Raw genomic sequence first — 19,904 nt, forward strand, 5'->3', positions numbered from 1 at the left:
ATGCACTGACACTTAATATATACTATGTATATGCACTGACAATATATACTATATCTATGCACTGACACTTAATATATACTATGTATATGCACTGACACTTAATATATACTATATCTATGCACTGACACTTAATATATACTATGTATATACACTGACACTTAATATATACTATATCTATGCACTGACACTTAATATATACTATGTATATGCACTGACACTTAATATATACTAAGTATATGCACTGACAGCTGGAGAACCCCGCTGAAATAAGACGGGTCACCTTACAGAAAGGCTTCGGATCCCACTGATGGGCAAGGAGTTTATGATGAACAGAAATCTGAGGAAAGCCTTACACATGGAAGACAGAGACCAAAATCAACAAATTAAAAAACTAACAAATTAAAAAGAAGAAGAAGGAGGAGGAGGAGGAGGAGGAAGAGGAGAGGAGAGAGAGAAGGAGGGAGAGAGAAAGGGAGGAAGGAAGGGAGAAAAGGAAGAAGGGAGAGAGGGAAGTAAGGAGGGAGGGAGGGAGGGAGGAAGGGAAAGAGGGAGGGAGAGATGGAGGGAGGGAGAGATGGAAGGAGGAAGGCAGGCAGAGGGAGGGAGGGAAAGATGGAGGGAGGGAGGGAGGGAGAAGAAAAAGCAGCAGCAATGAAGAAAGCAGCAGAAAAAAATATCTTCAGATAAGAAACAACAGGAAATGAAAATCAGATTGACCCAGTAAATCCATAAAGTCCAAAAGCAAATGCATCAAGTTGAGCATAGAGAAAAAAGACACAAGAAAAAAGAACAGCAGTAACACCAAAAACCACTTCCAGAACCTGAATTTCCACATTTTGTGGAAGAAAGAGTCCCTAGCACGATTTTTCGTTCTAGACTTACAGTACTAATTAGCTTCCCGGAGCATATATATTCCATGGATAAAAATATTAAAACTGGAAACACTGCTCATAACCTAATCCCTTCCTGTCTGGAGAACAGACGGAATTTATTTTGGCATCACCTTCAGAATAAAAACACTTTATACTTGAGTCCCATAGAGGTCATCCCTTAACTTCTGCTCTTCGGAGTCATAGTAATTCCACTCACTTAAGTGCTTACCAATGGGTCTTCTTTAGAGTTCATTCGCTCAAGCCCATCTGTACTTTTTATTTTGAATTACCCCCCTTATCAGATAGGGAATTCTGATCGGACTCTGATCAGCAGTAACATCAACCTTCAAGGACGTGATAAGAGAGAGGTTGATGTTTTATAGACAATGTTCATTCGGGGTTATTATAACAGTTGAACCCATTTTACTTTTCTATCTGTATTTTAGTATTTTTTCTTTTTCTACCCATTGGTACTCGTTCTCTGCCCTCGAGTGTCCATGCTGGTTCAGGGGTGTCTCCACATCCCTCTTTCTCCCCGTATTTTCTCCTCTTATGGAGCACTTGTACGGGCCAAGTGGGTGGGTCCTTCTGAGGACGATGACTCCAGGAGCAGGAGGGGAAAGAGGGCGAAAGGTGACGAGGACTTGATCCCAGACCATGGAACAGAGATGGGGAGGAGGGGAGACTCTGGGGATACCCTTGGCTGTAAACCAGACAGAGTTTTAATAACTCTGAGGATGAAGGGTGCAGAGAGGTATAGGATCCTACTCTGGTTTGCAGTCCAGGTAAGAGGGTAACAAGAGCCCATCCAGAAGTGACACAGACCTTCCCTATTCATCAAGACTGATAACGATGCTCCTCCTAATAGCTTCCTGGAGTTAATGTAGTCACAGCAGAAAAGCACTCGGCTTGGAGACAGGAGGAGACCAAGTCCTTAAAGCCAAATTTCTGCTGCTACTGAGTGTGTAAGCTGGAGCAACCCCCAGAACACCCTCACAAGGCTCAGTGTCCTCACCTGTGAAGGACAGAGGAAGGTACCAGGTGAGACCTAGCATGCCAGAAATCAGCAACCTCTCAGTCAGGGGTCCCCAAACTACGGCCCACGGGCCACATGCGGCCCCCTGAGGCCATTTATCTGGCCCCCGCCGCGCTTCCGGAAGGGGCACCTCTTTCACTGGTGGTCAGGAGAGGAGCACATTGACCATCTCATTAGCCAAAGCAGGCCCATAGTTCCCATTGAAATACTGGTCAGTTTGTTGATTTAAATTTACTTGTTCTTTATTTTAAATATTGTATTTGTTCCCGTTTTGTTTTTTTACTTTAAAATAAGATATGTGCAGTGTGCATAGGGATTTGTTCATAGTTTTTTTTATAGTCTGGCCCTCCAATGGTCTGAGAGACAGTGAACTGGCCCCCTGTATAAAAAGTTTGGGGACCCCTGCTCTCAGTCATCAGTCTTTCAAAACAAAGCTCCAAATCTGGAAGCAGCCTCTGCGGACACGTGAACGCCTGACCCTCCGACGGAGAAGACCAGACTGAGGCCAGCGCCCACAGCCCCGCCCTCCTGGATTCTGATTGACGATCAATGGTAATGCCTAACGAGTTTGGTTTCAGAGGTCAAGGAGAAAGCAGCGTAAATTAGAGCGGGGGCCACAGCAGAAGAAATGGCACCTTGTTAATAATTTCACCAAGATGAAGAAAAACTCTTAAAAGTAGGCATAACACTCAACTATTTCATTTAAAAAAAATAATAATAATAATGGTCCTGAGTCATCAGAAAAAAAAGATTAAATTACATTGAGTGTTCTCTGATTAAGAAAACGTAGGGAAGTAAGAAGGTAGAAAGTGTATAATGCGTTTTATAAAAATTTTCATCAAAAAATGGTTAAATTTAAAAGATTTTAGTCCTTGAAGGTGTAAGATTCAGTTACCTGGAAAATTCGTGATCAGTTACCTGGAAAATTCTATCTTATTCTGGAAAAATGACCAGATAAATGGGTGTTGCTGAATGTGCTACTTCGGTAGGAATAAATATTGTAGATCAAGTTTAAAACAAAAGCCTTAACTTAATTTCTAGCTAGCTCATTTTACCTGAACTGCAAAGCATCTCCTGTGAATGCCTTGTGTATTTAAAATATTAATGTGCAACACTTTATAATGTTCAGATAAGCATCATAAGTAGTAAACCGAAATCATTCCTTTTTCCAATAATAAATTCTCCCAGGTGTCACTTCTGCAAATGTCAGTTCCCAAGTGGAAGCAACAAAAATAAATAATGGGCCCTAGCTGGTTGGCTCAGCGGTAGAGCATTGGCCCAGTGTGTGGAAGTCCCGGGTTCGATTCTTGGTCAGGGCACACAGGAGAAGCACCCATTTGCTTCTCCACCCTTCCCCCTCTCCTTCCTCTCTTTCTCTCTCTTCCCCTCCTGCAGCCAAGGCTCCATTGGAGCAAAGTTGGCCCGGGCACTGAGGATGGCTTCATGGCCTCTGCCTCAGGTGCTAGAATGGCTCTGGTTGCAATGGAGCAACACCCCAGATGGGCAGAGCATCAACCCCTGGTGGGCATGCCGTGTGGATCCTGGTCAGGTGCATGTAGAAGTCTGTCTGACTGCCTCCCTGCTTCTAACTTTGGAAAAAAAATACAAAAAATAAAATAATAATAGAATTAATGTAATTATCTACATTAATGGCAGAGAAAATAGGATGAGTGATACCAAATGAATATTTTTAAATCATTATTTTACTGGGACATACTTAGACAGTGGCACAAACTTAATACTTACACACTAAATATAGTCTAACCAACCTACTTTCCCTGCTGGCTAGACTCAGAATATGGCTAGGAAGATTTGGGTCTATGTGAAAAAAAATCCCCCCCAAAAAAAAGAAAGAAAGAAAAAATTAACTGCTCAAATGGCAGGTAGTTTAAATTTAGTTTTTAAAATTTTAAGAACGTAAAAGTTAAATTCACCCTCAAATTTAGCCTTCCAAATACCCATTATTCAAGTAAATTTAAATTTCTATCACATTTCTCATGCATATAAGTAACTGAAGTCAAAATAGTCACGAATCTCTCAATACAGAACTAAGGGCAAATGAAGGACATCCACTAAAGCACTAATACAGGGCCTGGATTAAGATCCCTCCAGAATGTGACCCTGAATTATTCAAGCAAAAACGCAGGCTTATCAAAAGATTCACACTTAATATCAACCGAAAACTCCATGTCGTCGGAGGGTCAGTACTTTGGTCTTGCAGTGCAAAAGCTGTTCCAATATTCAGAGTAGGGTTCACACTAGTCAAATCCTCTTAAACTCCTAAATAAACGATTCACGCTCTAGTCCATGAAGCAGAACTATTTTGGTAAAAAAAAACACTCTATAAAAGCATAACTCCAAAAACACTGGCCGTTATCATTTCCCAGCCAATAAAAATTCAATCGAAATGACCAGCTGTGTACCAGAAGGGTTTTTTCACTGAGAAACAAATTTTAATAATATATGTAGACTTGACCCTCTGGATGGTTGTTTGTTTATAGACATAGAGAAATAATGAGGCAAGCAACTAATTCTCTCAGAACATATGTTATCACCCAAATTATTCACAGATGTAATTCCTCCACAGGCTCACGAGTGCCCCCCTCCCCCCATGAGGTAAATGGATGCTGACATTCCGTGTATGGGTCGCGTTGCCCAGAGCCGGCGTTTTTCTCTCTCGTTCACGCACACGCTAACTTCATATTCAAGAGAATTTTTTTTTTTTTAAGAGACAGAGCGAGAGTCAGAGAGAAGGATAGACAGGGACAGACAGGAACGGAGAGATGAGAAGCATCAATCATTAGTTTTTTTGTTGTGCATTGCAACACCTTAGTTGTTCACTGATTGCTTTCTCATATGTGCCTTGACTGGGGGGCTACAGTAGACCGAGTAACCCCTTGCTGGAGCCAGCGACCTTGGGTCCAAGCTGATGAGCTTTTGCTCAAACCAGATGAGCCCGCGCTCAAGCTGGCAACCTCGAGGTCTTGAACCTGGGTCCTCCCACATCCCAGTCCGACGCTCTATCCACTGCGCAACCGCCTGGTCAGGCTATTCAAGAGAATTTTAAAATAAATAATTTACCTTATATGCCTATCTATTTGAAAATGAGGATTGCTCTGTCGATAACAATATCACAAATACACAACAAGACTAGTTTCCCTCCATTGTTCATTCTATTTCTTCATGGACTTTCCCTTTTATAAAACGCGAGTGAATCTTAAAGCTCTATCTATTCCTTGTCCCTTCTGACCTGGCTTCCTATGTCTTTCATGTACTACAGTTGTTCTAAGAACTAGTTCTGGGTAGATGTCTTCTATAGGTTATCACATAGGTTAATAATATGATAAAACACACACATTCCTTAATAATTTGGAAAGGCGTAAAAATTTCTATAAGCATTTAGTCACTAAAAAAAAAAAATCCATGCACTTTAATTAGCAGTGTCTTAGCAGGAGGAGGATGAATATCTATCTGTAAGAATTACTTACACCAGAAATATCTAATCACTGCTCTGAAACAAATTGAAACGGGTCATTTCTAAGAGTTCATGGTTTGTTGTGTCGTATTTTAAAATCTATGTAAATAAACTCATTACGATTTTGAGCTGATATAATGTGCCCTTACATACTTATCAATAGAGTGGGCGAAAACTGGTATCGGGTTTTGGGAATATAATTTAACGTGATTTTCAGGAGTCCTTAAAAGTTATTACTATTTTATATAGTTATAACATTCTTACAAGTCCATCTCAAATCTATACTCTTTAAGCAGCGGTTCTCAACCTGTGGGTCGCGACCCTAGTGGGGTCGCCTAAAGCCATCGGAAAATACATAATGCATATCAGGTATTTACATTCCAAATCATAACTGTAGCAAAATTACAGTTTTGAAGTAGCCACCAAAATTATTTTTTGGTTTGGGGTAACCGCAACATGAGGAATTGTATTGCGGGGTCACGGCATTAGAAAGGTTGAGAACCACTGTCTTTAAATATAGAATTTTATCCACAAAGGTGTTCATCTCATAATAGTGAAAACTTAGAACTCTGAAACTACCCAATATTGAATTATGACTTATTAATATGCTGGAATACTATTTTTTGACATTAAATGGTTGCTTATAAATAATGTTAAAAAGAAAAGGAAATGGCTACTAAGTATATTATGTTCAAAAAGCAGGACATAGGCCTGACCTGTGGTCATGCAGTGGATAAAGCGTCGACCTGGAATGCTGAGGTCGCCGGTTCGAAACCCTGCACTTGTCTGGTCAAGTCACATATGGGAGTTGATGCTTCCTATTCCTCCCCCCTTTCTCTCTCTCTCTCTCTCTCTCTTTCTCTCTCTCTCTCTCCCCCTCTCTACTCTAAAATGAATAAAAAATAAAAATAAATTTTAAAAAAGCAGGACATAGAATTATTTATTTAGCACGATTTCAGCTACATAGAACTAGATCAGATAAACAGTAAAAAGGTATACCAAAATGTAATGCTGCTTATTTGAGTGAGTAATTTTATTTTCTTCTTTATATGTTACCATAATCTCTATAATGAACACACGTTTCTTTTCGATTCAGGTGTACAAAAAAAAAAAGAAGATAATTGTTAAAGAGTGAGTTTTATTTTCTGTTTTGCCAGTGTTAACAGATGGCTGATGGCTGGGGACATGAGGGTTGTGGCTGCTTTGCTGTGGCCCCGGGGGACCTTCACACACTCCACAACCAGGAACGTGCTACCCAGGTCTGTGGAGACCCAGGTGAGGCCGCCGGAGCACCTGTACGGATGGGCGCTCGCTGCTCTCCCCGAGGGCCCCACGGTGCCCACCGCCAACACAGCCTCACACACCAGTCCCAGCAAAGGACAGAATGAGAGCCCGTCACCCTCCTTCCCCAGGAGCCATTCTGCCACGATGTGCTTGTTTGCTTGTGTCTGGCTGTCCCTGTCAGTCACGACAAGGGTGCAGAGCACCCTGGGCTTCCCAACACCCCGCATTTCTTCACCCCTTACGACTCTCCCTCTGGCAAACATTCAAATGCTGCCTCCCTGACCTCTGCACTCAACACGCCGTCTGGAACGCGCCGCCTGGAACGCGCCGTCTGGAACACGCGCCGTCTGGAACGCGCCGTCTGGAACGCGCCACCTGGAACGCGCCCTCTGGAAAGCGCCCTCTGGAACGCGCCCTCTGGAACGTGCCTTCTGGAACGCGCCCTCTAGAAAGCGCCACCTGGAACGCGCCCTCTGGAACGCGCCCTCTAGAACGTGCCTTCTGGAACGCGCCCTCTAGAACGCGCCCTCTGGAACGCGCCCTCTGGAACGCGCGCCCCTCCCCTCAGCTTCTCTGAACAGCACACCAGCTCCTTTCTTTCAGGGAGGCCGGGCTGACCCCCGAAGCCCTTGCAGGTGGCAGCTGTTTTTTCTCCCACGCCCCACAGGCCATTGTCCTGACTTTGGCCATGTCACGGCTGGTTCCGGGTCTTTTTTCCTCGCTCAAAACTTTCGGCAAACTTGAAGACGTCGCCTTAAACCATTTGCATGCTTTTCCTCCTGATGCTCTCTAACAAATCACCTACCACAATCTCAGTCGCTTCACACAGCACCAGCGAGGAACTCGGAAGTGAAACGGGTCGCCCCGGGCTGACAGCGGGCTGTCGCGGGCCTTCTCTTCTGTTTCCAGAGGGGCTCCTGGGATGCCTGACTCGTGGCTCCCTCGCTCCCCAACCTGCAAACCAGCGGCACTGACCTTCAATCCCGCTGCCTCAGTTTCCTGCATCGCATCTCCTTCTCTGACCCCAACCGTCCTGCCTTCTTCCTGTAGGGGTGGACGTTTGCGATGGTGTCTGGCCGGCCCAGATGAACCAGAACAGTCGCCCCATCTCAAAACCTCCATGCCATCGCATCTGCAAAGTCCCTCTTGTCATGGATGGTAACATATCCGTCTGCATGTTCCGGGGATTAGCAAGTGGGTATTTTTAGAGGCCATTATTCTGCTCATAGACCATCCCACCCTACCTGCTCCCCCCCCACCCCCCACCCCCGCTGGGGTCAGCCGCTCACCTCCTCTTGGTCCCCTATCCCCTGACAGAAATCTCAGCACTCAGCTCTGTCTGCACAGGGTCAGAGTTTCTGTCACCACGCACGCCAGTGCGCGCCCCGCGTGCTGGTGGTCCCTCGTTCCTCGCTGTCATCATCTCTCCTCCCTCCCCACTCGGTCCCCGTTTTCCATGATGGCACACTGGAGACGTGCCAGCCGAGTTCTCCCCTAGGGCCGCGCCACCTGCCGCTCCCTCCTCCCCAGGGTGCCCTCCATTTCCATCCATCGCGCCAGTCACGTCTCTGCGTGAATGTCACCTCTCCGAAGACGCCTTCCCTGACAAGGCGCCACATCCTCAGCTCTATCCTCCGCACCCGGCCTTATTTCCTTTCTTATTACCTAACGCTGTCTTCAGCACTGCTGTGTGTTGTGCCTACTGTCTTCGCCGCCCACACTGGAATGTGTTTCTTCTTAGGGGCATTCTGTTCACCAGGGTATTCCCATGACGAATTACTTAGACAGGGTGGGCCTTTAGTAAATATTTGCTAAACTGACACATGAACAGAAATGTATGTATAACAAACTGTTATGAAATATAATCGTCCGAAGATGTGGATTCGCTGTCCGTGGCAAAAGGAAAGGGTTAGTGACCACTAGGCAAACCCCAAGATCTGACCACCAAACCAGAAACATGCCATTAATAACGGAATTTACACGAGGCCAGAAGATGGAAACGGAGGCTCGATTGATACCGTTTAACAAACCGCCATGTGAACATTAGAGAAACTGAACACAGAGGGTGTCTAGGAAAAAAATAAAAAATAAAAAAGCCTTTCAGAGCTGCCCAGATGACAAATATCTTCATAATAATATACAGCTAAATCTGGAAGACACATATAAGGATTCAAAATCGCATACTCTGGTGGTTTGTACACGCACCGGGAATGAAAATCAAGCACATAAAAGACCATCCACGGCTCTGCGCCGCCGTGAAAAAAGAAACGGAACCGGTAGGCAAATGAGGCAGATTGATGGCATGAAGGAAAACTTGACAAGAACAAATGGGACTGCGGGAAACAATCAGGATGGTGGAAAAGAGAAATGAAAGTAACCATTTTGTCCGGCACGCCCAAGCAAAGCGATGGAGGAACAGTGTAACGAGTAAAAACAAAGATGCCACCACAGACCTCTCTCGGCAGAAACACAAAGTAAGTTGTGTACTTATAAATGTAACACCTACGCTCAGGCGACACAGAAAACACAGGATGCAACAAGAGGCGGACACAATGTCAATCTGACAATAGGGATTATTAAATGGAAGTTATAGCACATCATTGGGGAAAACACTAAAAATTTTCACCGTTCTCATGACAAGGAAAACTTTTTTTCTTTTTTTACTGTCTCTATATGAGAAGATGGATGTTACTGAACTTACTGTGGAAATCATTTTTACAATCTATATCAGGGGTCCCCAAACTACGGCCCGCGGGCCACATGCAGCCCCCTGAGGCCATTTATCCGGCCCCCGCCGCACTTCTGGAAGGGTACCTCTTTCATTGGTGGTCAGTGAGAGGAGCATAGTTCCCATTGAAATATTGGTCAGTTTGTTGATTTAAATTTACTTGTTCTTTATTTTAAATATTGTATTTGTTCCCGTTTTGTTTTTTTACTTTAAAATAAGATATGTGCAGTGTGCATAGGAATTTGTTCATAGTTTTTTTTTTATAGTCCGGCCCTCCAACGGTCTGAGGGACAGTGAACTGGCCCCCTGTGTAAAAAGTTTGGGGACCCCTGATCTATATGTAAATAGAACCATCATGCTCTATGCCTTAAACTGATAAAGCAATGGATATCTATTATGTCTCAATAAAACGAAAAAAAATAAAATAAAAATTAACTGTTAATGTAGGAAAAACAAGCAGTTTCATTTCTGATTTATATATGCTTTCATGGTATTTGGTGGCTCTAACAATGACATCATTCTGGTCAATTGCATATAGATTTTCAGGAGATTTTTCCCCTTCAAGTTTTCTTTTAAATATACAAATATTGTCATTTCTAATTCAAATGTGATACATAAAATTTTTTTCCCTTACTTAATCCTAATCTACATCACCTGTCTCATAATATAAATGTTAAAGGTGTACCAATTTTACCGCTTAGTATTAAATTACAAATTTGCCTTGAAGACGGTTTTTATAAAACTATTACCCAAGTCCTGTACAGCGTAATTAAATAAGTCAAACTAGCCCTTAGGGAACTCTTAACTTTGAAATGAAATTTCAGAGCCACAGAGAGCCTGTAACCTTTACTGGAATCATGTCGAAAATGCTAGTTTGAATTTAGCAGACTAATCAGATCTCCTTAGAAGAGGCTGGTCACACTCTCTGATGTGAATCTCACCAACCCCCCTCAAGGATCAATATGGAAATTATTTTAAAACAAGATCTTGTTTTTCAGAGGCTGCTGTGAGCCTTAAAGCAGGATCCATGCATCAGTCATCCGGAGTGAGGCTCTTACAGGTGGGTCACCAGCCCGCAGGCCTCTGGCAGGTTGGAAGAGGGTTGGAAAGAAGAAGCCTTTCAAGTTGCCAATCATCAGTTGTTAGTTGAACAAGCATCTCCTCTCTGAGCTGGGCCCCCTAAGCTGAGGGGCAAAAAGACAAGTCCCTGCGACCACAGCCCCCCGAGTATTTACTGCATGTTCATGTCTCACACGTAAGCTGTACCCTTAAAAACCAGTAAATAGGCCCTGGCCGGTTGGCTCAGCGGTAGGGCGTCGGCCTAGCGTGAGGAGGACCCGGGTTCGATTCCCAGCCAGGGCACATAGGAGAAGCGCCCATTTGCTTCTCCACCCCCCCTTCCTCTCTGTCTCTCTCTTCCCCTCCCGCAGCCAAGGCTCCATTGGAGCAAAGATGGCCCGGGCGCTGGGGATGGCTCTGTGGCCTCTGCCTCAGGCGCTAGAGTGGCTCTGGTCGCAACATGGTGATGCCCCGGAGGGGCAGAGCATCGCCCCCTGGTGGGCAGAGCGTCGCCCCATGGTGGGCGTGCCGGGTGGATCCTGGTCGGGCGCATGCAGGAGTCTGTCTGACTGTCTCTCCCTGTTTCCAGCTTCAGAAAAATGAAAAACAACAACAACAACAAAAAAAAACAACCAGTTAATATATACACACTTTTTTTTTTTTTTTTTTTTGTAATTTTCTGAAGTTAGAAGCGCAGAGGCAGTCAGACAGACTCCCGTATGCATCTGACCGGGATCCACCAGGCACACCCATCAGGGGGTGATGCTCTGCCCAATAGGGCATTGCTCTGTTGCAACTAAAGCCATTCTAGTACCTGAGGCAGAAGCCATGGAGCCGTCCTCAGCGCCCGGGCCTTGGCTGCCGGAGGGAAAAAGAGAGACAGAGAGGAAGGAGAGGGAGAGGGGTGGAGAAGCAGATGGGCGCTTCTCCTGTGTGCCCTGGCCGGGAATCAAACCCGGGACTCCTGCACTTCAGGCCGATGCTCTACCACTGAGCCAACCGGCCAGGGCTTACACATTTATTAAGAGGAAGATGACTCAGCTCAGTTTAAGGTGTGTATCTGAAGATTCTCTCAACGTACGTCTAAGAAGAACCGCAGAGGATCGACCACTGGGTCAGAAGTATAAAGCCCAGAATTCTGCTTCTACTTATGACACCGATAGGCTGAATAACGATCTTGAGAAAATAACTTCAGGTTTCTGAATGCCAGCTCTTGACATTCAAACAGAAGAGGCAATTCTTTCTGTCCTGAATGTGTTCGGAAGGGCAGCCGCGGGAAAAGTCCAGGAAGCGCTGACATAGGAGAAAGAAAGATCACCACTCCTGCCGACATCACAGCCTCAAAACAGGAGAGAAACAAAAGAGACCTACTGTACACAATCAAACCAAAAGACAGTCCCATTAATGGAGTTCATGAAGTAGCCACTTAAAGTTTAGTCTTTAAAAATCATAAAAGTCTTAGGACGCCCATACTTAAGATGGCTGGAGACGCCCATTCTTAAGATGGCTGAAACGAGAGTGCTTGGTGACGGCTCCTGCACCCCACGCCCAGATGGCGGCAGCACCGGCTTGCAGTCCTAACCCCACCCTCACCTTCCATTCGTCCACCCTGAATCTCTCCTCCAGACTAATCTTTATTATTAAACACTCATTTTCTCATATTAATGCTTTCTTGGTCTGAAACTAAGTGGTCTCCCATTTTTGGAAGTCATACCAAAATTCTATTGCTTGACTCTCACACTCAACCTTCCACAATTTGTATATCTCTCTTCTTACTACTTCTAAGCCTGGTCAAGGAAGCTTCTTCGGTGCCACATGAATACCTCATGCCCAAGGCTACCTCACATTTGCTCAAGTTGATCACGTTCCTCCTGTCATCTACAACTCCATCCTTAGAATATCAAAATCCAAGATAGTCTTAAAGGGCCCACTCAGGTCTTCCTTCTTGATAAAGCCTTTGTCAGTTTGCATCTTTACTGAGTTTACTTTCCTCTAAAATCCTAAAATACCAAACATGCGTCTTTATCACAAGTCCTCAACTAGTTTTTAACCAACTCACGAGACTGGACTATATCCCGTACTTTCTGGGCATCCTCTCCTGTGGTCAGCACCCATGCTTAACACAGAGAAGAAATTTGTTTCTATGCATGAGAACAAACAGGCTCCTGGGGGTAAAACTAGCAGCCCCGGAAACATGTCCATGCCCTAATCCCTGGGACCTAGGAACATGCTACTTGATAAAGCCAAAGCTCCTTTGGCTTGTCATGGGGAGATTATCCTGGATACCTAACCACAGGAGCTCTTAAAGCAGAGAGATATACAGTGTGTCCGTAAAGTCATGGTGCACTTTTGACTGGTCACAGGAAAGCAACAAAAGACGATAGAAATGTGAAATCTGCACCAAATAAAAGGAAAACCCTCCCAGTTTCTGTAGGATGATGTGGCAGCATGTACACATGCGCGGATGATGACCTAACACCGTGTATACAGCGGAGCAGCCCACGGCCATGCCAGTCAAGATGTGGACGGTACAGAGGAAAGCTCAGTGTGTTCTGTGGCTCGCTAAATTCAAATCTGTGACCAAAGTGCAATGTGAATATTGGTGCGTTTATAACAAAGCGCCACCACATAGGAATAACATGACTCGGTGGGATAAGCAGTTGAAGGAAACCAGCAGTTTGGTGGAGAAACCCCGTTCTGGTAGGCCATCAGTCAGTGACGAGTCTGTAGAGGCTATCCGGGATAGCTACCTAAGGAGCCCTAAAGAATCTGTGCGTGAGCCCACATCGAACTGCACTGAATAGGTATGAAACTGGGAGAGTTTTCCTTTTATTTGGTGCAGATTTCACGTTTCTATCGTCTTTTGTTGCTTTCTTGTGACCCATCAAAAGTGCGCCATGACTTTACGGACACACTGTAGCAGAAGGAAAGGGAAGATTTCCTTGAATGGATCAGACTGTTGTTTCTAGAGAGCATCGTGGAAAACATCTGAAGGACTGTGGGTAGCCTCCCGGAGCAGAGATCCGCTCCTGGCTGAGAGTGAGAAAGGAAATACAGGCTTCTTCTGTCCTCCCACCACAGGGAACCGAACCTGGACAAGGCCTTGAACGAGCCGGGAAGCAGATTCACTCTCAGAGCTTCCAGAAAGCAACCCAGCCCTGTGACAGTCTGAGCAGAGGAACCAGCAGAGCCCCACTGTCCCCAGACTCCAGCTCTACAGCACGGTGAGATAATAAATGAGTGTTGTCTTCAGCTGCTGAGGTTGTGGTTATTACGGTAGCACAGGTCAAACAAGAAAGTGTCCAAACCACAGTGCAATTTCAGACATGCTCCCCAAACAGAAGAGGTTCTTTAAATGCTAGTAAGTAGGTTAGATCAAAGATTAGCGTGCCCACATGAACAGGGGGAACCGGAAAAAGCAGTTTTTATTCAAGAACGCTTGTGGAGAGAGAGCCAAACTGAATTTCAAAGTAACTGGGTCATATATGTTACAACTAACAGATACGATAAGGCTCTTCACTTCCACTGCTTTTGAAACAAAGTGAGACATTTATACTAAAACTTTGAAGCATTCAGGCAAAGCGCCCCCTTATGATCCAGTGAGTTCTCACAGTGACAGGATTAGGGGTATAGTCTGCATCACAAAACACAGCAAAATTAAATAGCCTACAGGGGGTTTGTACACATGATTTTGTTATTAATAATGCTACACTAATGAGATAACCATCCAAGGGTTCAATGGAGCCAACAGATAACAACACAGGGTGTTAACTCGGCTGACAAATTGGATACAATAAATCAATAGAACTGAATAGCAGCTCTCCAGAAGCTCTGGAGAAACAGAAGGTGAAACTACGAACGTGGTCAAAAGCCTTGAATTAAAACAATTTTACATAATCCTTTCTCCAAATGCAGAATAACGTGGTAAACGGAAGACATCTGGGAAACAGAAAAATACACGCACAAATAAAATCACCCATAATCCCAGCATCCAGAGGCAATCAACACTATTAATATTCTGTTACATGGTCTCCTGGCTTAGTTATATAATATTTATATTTTAATATATGGGTAGTTATGCTCTTTCTATTAAAAGAGTATCACGCTTTTTCAAGGTTTAGTATTATGGAAGGCATTTTCCACAACTTAATGTCCTCATAGAATTCTATTATATGATTCTCCTCTTAATTAATATCACTTCTATTTGTGGAAATATAAGTGGATCCAAATTTTTAAATCTTTTACTTACATTTTATGCACATCTCTACATGTTACAGAAACATAAAATCCTGGCTTCACCATTCAGTAGCTAATGTGATTCTGGACAAGTTATGTAACCTTCCTGGCACCCCAATATTTTAATCTAAAAATGGATATAACAACAGCACCTGGCTCATCAGGTTATGATGAGTTTGATATGTGAACATACGTAAAATGCTTAAGATAGTGTCCCAAACATAGCAAGTGGTATAGAGATGTTAGCTAGCGTTGTCATTATTATTTCCTATGATAAATTCCAAAAAGTGTATTTATCAGGTAAAAGGCTCACACTTGAAGGACTTTTAATACGTATTACTAATTTTTTCCAGAAAAGATAATACAAAATAAATTATTCACCTATAAGAAATGCATTTTCCTGTTTACTATCAACACGGGGTTTATATACTATGAGATAATTTAAAATTTAGCCTGTATTCTATGCAAAACAAACTATAAATATTAATATACATACATCACCAAAACACTTTGAAGGATAAAATATGTTTTGACAAGAAAGAGCCTAAAACGATCACCTCACTGGGCTCTTTGAATATCCTCCCCACCACCCCAGTCTTGAGCTTCTCCACCAAAGCGAAAAGACAGAAAGACAGACAAACAAATTACAAAATGAATCACCATTAGACTAAGAGAAAGCATTTAATCGCTGTGTAACGATCCACAACAAAGAATCTGTTTTCTGAAAAGAGTCACTACAATTGTCGTGTCAGGTGCTAAAACAAAACAAAACAAAAACAAAAAACGGTCTAATTTAAGGACGACCTAGGAAAAGAGATGCACAGGAGTCCCCTCTAGACGTGCCGGAAAGAGAAGGCACTGGGTGGTGTTACAATTCAAGACTAATTGACTATGAACATAAAAGCGCCGGGAGCCTTACCAGCAGAGCGCTGGGATCCACGTGAACAACTCACAGAGAACACGTTCAAGATGAGAGAGAACTCAGCCTACCCCAGGGAGGGCGGACTCGGCGCTAGGAGTCAGGAAAGGTGACACATTCGTGGCTCCCCTCCGCCCCCCGCCAAAAAAAAAAAAAAGACAAAAACAAAATTGTCCTGGGTTGTTTCCTAATGAAACAGGCTCTGATTCCTGCAGGAGGCGCGTCAAAGTGGTGCGTTATCATCAGGAAGAGTCTGCGAAGCGCAGGACACGACTTCCTTTCTAAGGAACCGCGTGCGTTTCTACCTCTGATGCTGTGCAGCAGGTGCGCGCGTCTCACTCAAGGGAGACACAGGGGATCGAACAAAAACAAGCTAAAACAATGCAGACGGCAGAAGAAACCCACTAAAGGTAGACTACAAACACAGCGCTCTACAGAACGGCAGAGGAAACCAGCACGGCTGCAGCTTCACCCGCCGGACACCTGGGAGGCGCGTGGCGCTCCTGTACACCTGAGCCGCGCAGTGTCCTCCCCACCACAGCGCAGTGTCCTGTACACCTGAGCCACGCAGTGTCCTCCCCACCACAGTGCAGTGTCCTCCCCACCACAGTGCAGTGTCCTCCCCACCACAGTGCAGTGTCCTCACCACCACAGTGCAGTGTCCTCCCCACCACAGTGCAGTGTCCTCCCCACCACAGTGCAGTGTCCTCACCACCACAGTGCAGTGTCCTCCCCACCACAGTGCAGTGTCCTCCCCACCACAGTGCAGTGTCCTCCCCACCACAGCGCAGTGTCCTGTACACCTGAGCCACGCAGTGTCCTCCCCACCACAGTGCAGTGTCCTGTACACCTGAGCCGTGCAGTGTCCTCACCACCACAGTGCAGTGTCCTGTACACCTGAGCCGCGCAGTGTCCTCACCACCACAGCGCAGTGTCCTGTACACCTGAGCCGCGCAGTGTCCTCACCACCACAGTGCAGTGTCCTCACCACCACAGTGCAGTGTCCTGTACACCTGAGCCATGCAGTGTCCTCACCACCACAGTGCAGTGTCCTCCCCACCACAGCGCAGTGTCCTGTACACCTGAGCCGCGCAGTGTCCTCACCACCACAGTGCAGTGTCCTCACCACCACAGTGCAGTGTCCTCCCCACCACAGCGCAGTGTCCTGTACACCTGAGCCGCGCAGTGTCCTCACCACCACAGCGCAGTGTCCTCACCACCACAGTGCAGTGTCCTCCCCACCACAGCGCAGTGTCCTGTACACCTGAGCCGCGCAGTGTCCTCACCACCACAGTGCAGTGTCCTCCCCACCACAGCGCAGTGTCCTGTACACCTGAGCCGCGCAGTGTCCTCACCACCACAGTGCAGTGTCCTCCCCACCACAGTGCAGTGTCCTGTACACCTGAGCCACGCAGTGTCCTCCCCACCACAGCGCAGTGTCCTCCCCACCACAGCGCAGTGTCCTCCCCACCACAGCGCAGTGTCCTGTACACCTGAGCCGCGCAGTGTCCTCCCCACCACAGCACAGTGTCCTGTACACCTGAGCCGTGCAGTGTCCTCACCACCACAGTGCAGTGTCCTGTACACCTGAGCCGCGCAGTGTCCTCCCCACCACAGCGCAGTGTCCTGTACACCTGAGCCGCGGAGTGTCCTCACCACCACAGCGCAGTGTCCTCACCATCACAGCGCAGTGTCCTCACCACCACAGCACAGTGTCCTGTACACCTGAGCCACGTAGTGTCCTCACCACCACAGCGCAGTGTCCTCACCACCACAGCGCAGTGTCCTCACCACCACAGCGCAGTGTCCTCACCACCACAGTGCAGTGTCCTGGACACCTGAGCTGCGCAGTGTCCTCACCACCACAGCGCAGTGCCCTGTACACCTGAGCCCCGGAGTGTCCTCACCACCACAGTGCAGTGTCCTCACCACCACAGCGCAGTGTCCTCACCACCACAGTGCAGTGTCCTGGACACCTGAGCCCCAGAGTGTCCTCATCACCACAGCGCAGTGTCCTCACCACCACAGCGCAGTGTCCTGTACACCTGAGCCCCGGAGTGTCCTCACCACCACAGCGCAGTGTCCTCACCACCACAGTGCAGTGTCCTGGACACCTGAGCCCCGGAGTGTCCTCACCACCACAGCGCAGTGTCCGGACCACCGCAGCGCTGCGGTCCCTCTCTCCGAAGGCCTAGGACAAGTTCCATCTGAAAATGGTTCGGACTAACAATGCAGGTTGGCTCCATAGGAGATTTCATACATTTATGAATGATGTATGCAGTCGAAGTCACAGAGAAAAATCCAGTTGTGTGCTTATAACCCTAATTAGCCAAGATGACAGGATCAGAGCAAACACCCTCCTTCCCTACAGAAAACATCAGGGAGCCACGAACCAGCAGGCGGATCTGACCCCACGTGGCACTTCACAGCTCTTTCCGTGAGTGCTTCTTCGTGTCCCCAAATCACGGATAAACAAACTGTATTCCAGTTAATGAATTCTAAAGAAAGCGCGTACGTGCTTTTCTTTGAATGACTTTGTATCAATTTCTTCTAAAATAAAAATGTGTCACACTAGATATAGTTCAAATTGTTGTCAGACAGTAACTAGAGTTCTTCACACGAGACTTCCATGAACTTTCCCCCATCATCAGTCATATAAACCCTTAGTAATTCATCTGAAAGACTATATTACACCCTACATAACATATTTATAGAAGACTTGGCAAAAGTATTGTTAGCAGTGCACTGGAAAAGTACACTAAAAAATATTTCATTTGAAAATCAGGAAGACTGTTTTCATTTCATTATTTCTTAGAATAGAAAATAGACCTTTTAGGGTCATTAAATTTTTTCTGATTGTACTTTCAATTTTCTTGGTTAATAGAATATAAGTACCATCCAGATGGATGATGTCATATAGGCAGCTTCCATCCAAGAGTAATGTGTGTGTGTGTGTGTGTGTGTGTGTGTGTGTGTACACATGGTAAATTATATATAGGTGCGTGTATGTGTAAGCATAGCATATATGCATAATACATAATGCATAGCATACATAATGTGTATATTTGTATAACCTACATAATTATAATACACAGGTGCATACAAATAGATATAGTTTGAATATGCATCTTATGTTTTATATACACATATGCCCATTTTAAAAGTAGAACATAAAACAAGAAACTATCTTTTGAGTTACAGTATAAACAAAGAAAAGTTCTAAAATGTTCTTACATTCTTTCCACTTTATGCATTAAAAGACAATATTTTTAGTTCCCATCTGATGAATTATAAATATAAAATAACAATGAAATAATTACATGTGCAGAAAGCCCATCTAATTACAGTACATGGACATTTTCAAAGGTCAAAAATGAATAATTTCAGCTAAGCCTCTTATTCATAGTAAAGAGAATTTTTTCATTAGTTTTGTTTCAATCTTCAAAAATTGATCAAAATAAGGTGATCGGTATCTCTGACAGTATACTAGGGGATTTCTTAATAATACATGGGCAACTTCAAGTAATTTCTAATTTGTAAAATCTAGAAATTTGTAAAATCAAGTGTTGAAAAACAGTGCAAAATGTACAAAGCAAAATTTACATCAACATTTCCCTTTGGCTAAACTCATAGACCATTCCGCAATGACCCTCAAATACTAAAGTAAGTAAGACGCTTGTTCATTCAGTTCTAATCGTGAAGGTCAAGAAAAGTCTAGTATTTTAAGAGCACATTCTATATTATAGAGGATACTTGTATTATCAGAAGTATAACTCTGAGCATAAATTATTGAGCATTTCACTGCACAGCTGTGGATTTTTAAAGTCACTCCTGAAGTTATAAGTGGAGTTCGAAGTTATGCATGACACACAGTTTTGGCCCTGTCATTGTCTTATCACTGACATTGACAACATTTATTAAGGGTCTTGTGCACAGGGATCTGTGCTGGAGCCATGCCTGCAGGAGGGGAGGAGGAGGAGAGAGGGAGAGAGAGGGAGAGGGAGAGAGGGAGAGAGGGAGAGAGGGAGAGAGGGAGAGAGGGAGAGAGAGGGAGAGGGAGAGGGGAAGAGAGGGAGAGAGGGAGAGAGAGGGAGAGGGAGAGGGGAAGAGAGGGAGAGAGAGAGGGAGAGGGAGAGGGAGAGGGAGAGGGAGAGGGGAAGAGAGGGAGAGAGGGAGAGAGGGAGACAGGAAGAGAGGGAGAGAGGGAGAGAGAGAGAGAGAGGGAGACAGGGAGAGAGGGAGACAGGGAGAGAGGGAGACAGGGAGAGAGGGAGAGAGGGAGAGAGACACAGAGA

The 19,904-nt window shown here is 45.1% G+C and overlaps 1 protein-coding gene and 1 non-coding gene across 2 annotated transcripts in view; both read right to left on the reverse strand.

The window, feature by feature from the left end:
- The window catches only part of SDK1 (sidekick cell adhesion molecule 1), a 771,944-nt gene that overhangs the window by 534,758 nt on the left and 217,282 nt on the right, over positions 1–19,904 (reverse strand). The window lies entirely within an intron of this gene.
- TRNAF-GAA (transfer RNA phenylalanine (anticodon GAA)) lies at positions 11,389–11,464 on the reverse strand. The gene has a single exon. It is a non-coding gene; the product is annotated as a tRNA-Phe (tRNA).

Source organism: Saccopteryx bilineata, chromosome 4 (genome assembly GCF_036850765.1).
Source record: "Saccopteryx bilineata isolate mSacBil1 chromosome 4, mSacBil1_pri_phased_curated, whole genome shotgun sequence".
Taxonomy (NCBI): domain Eukaryota; kingdom Metazoa; phylum Chordata; class Mammalia; order Chiroptera; family Emballonuridae; genus Saccopteryx; species Saccopteryx bilineata.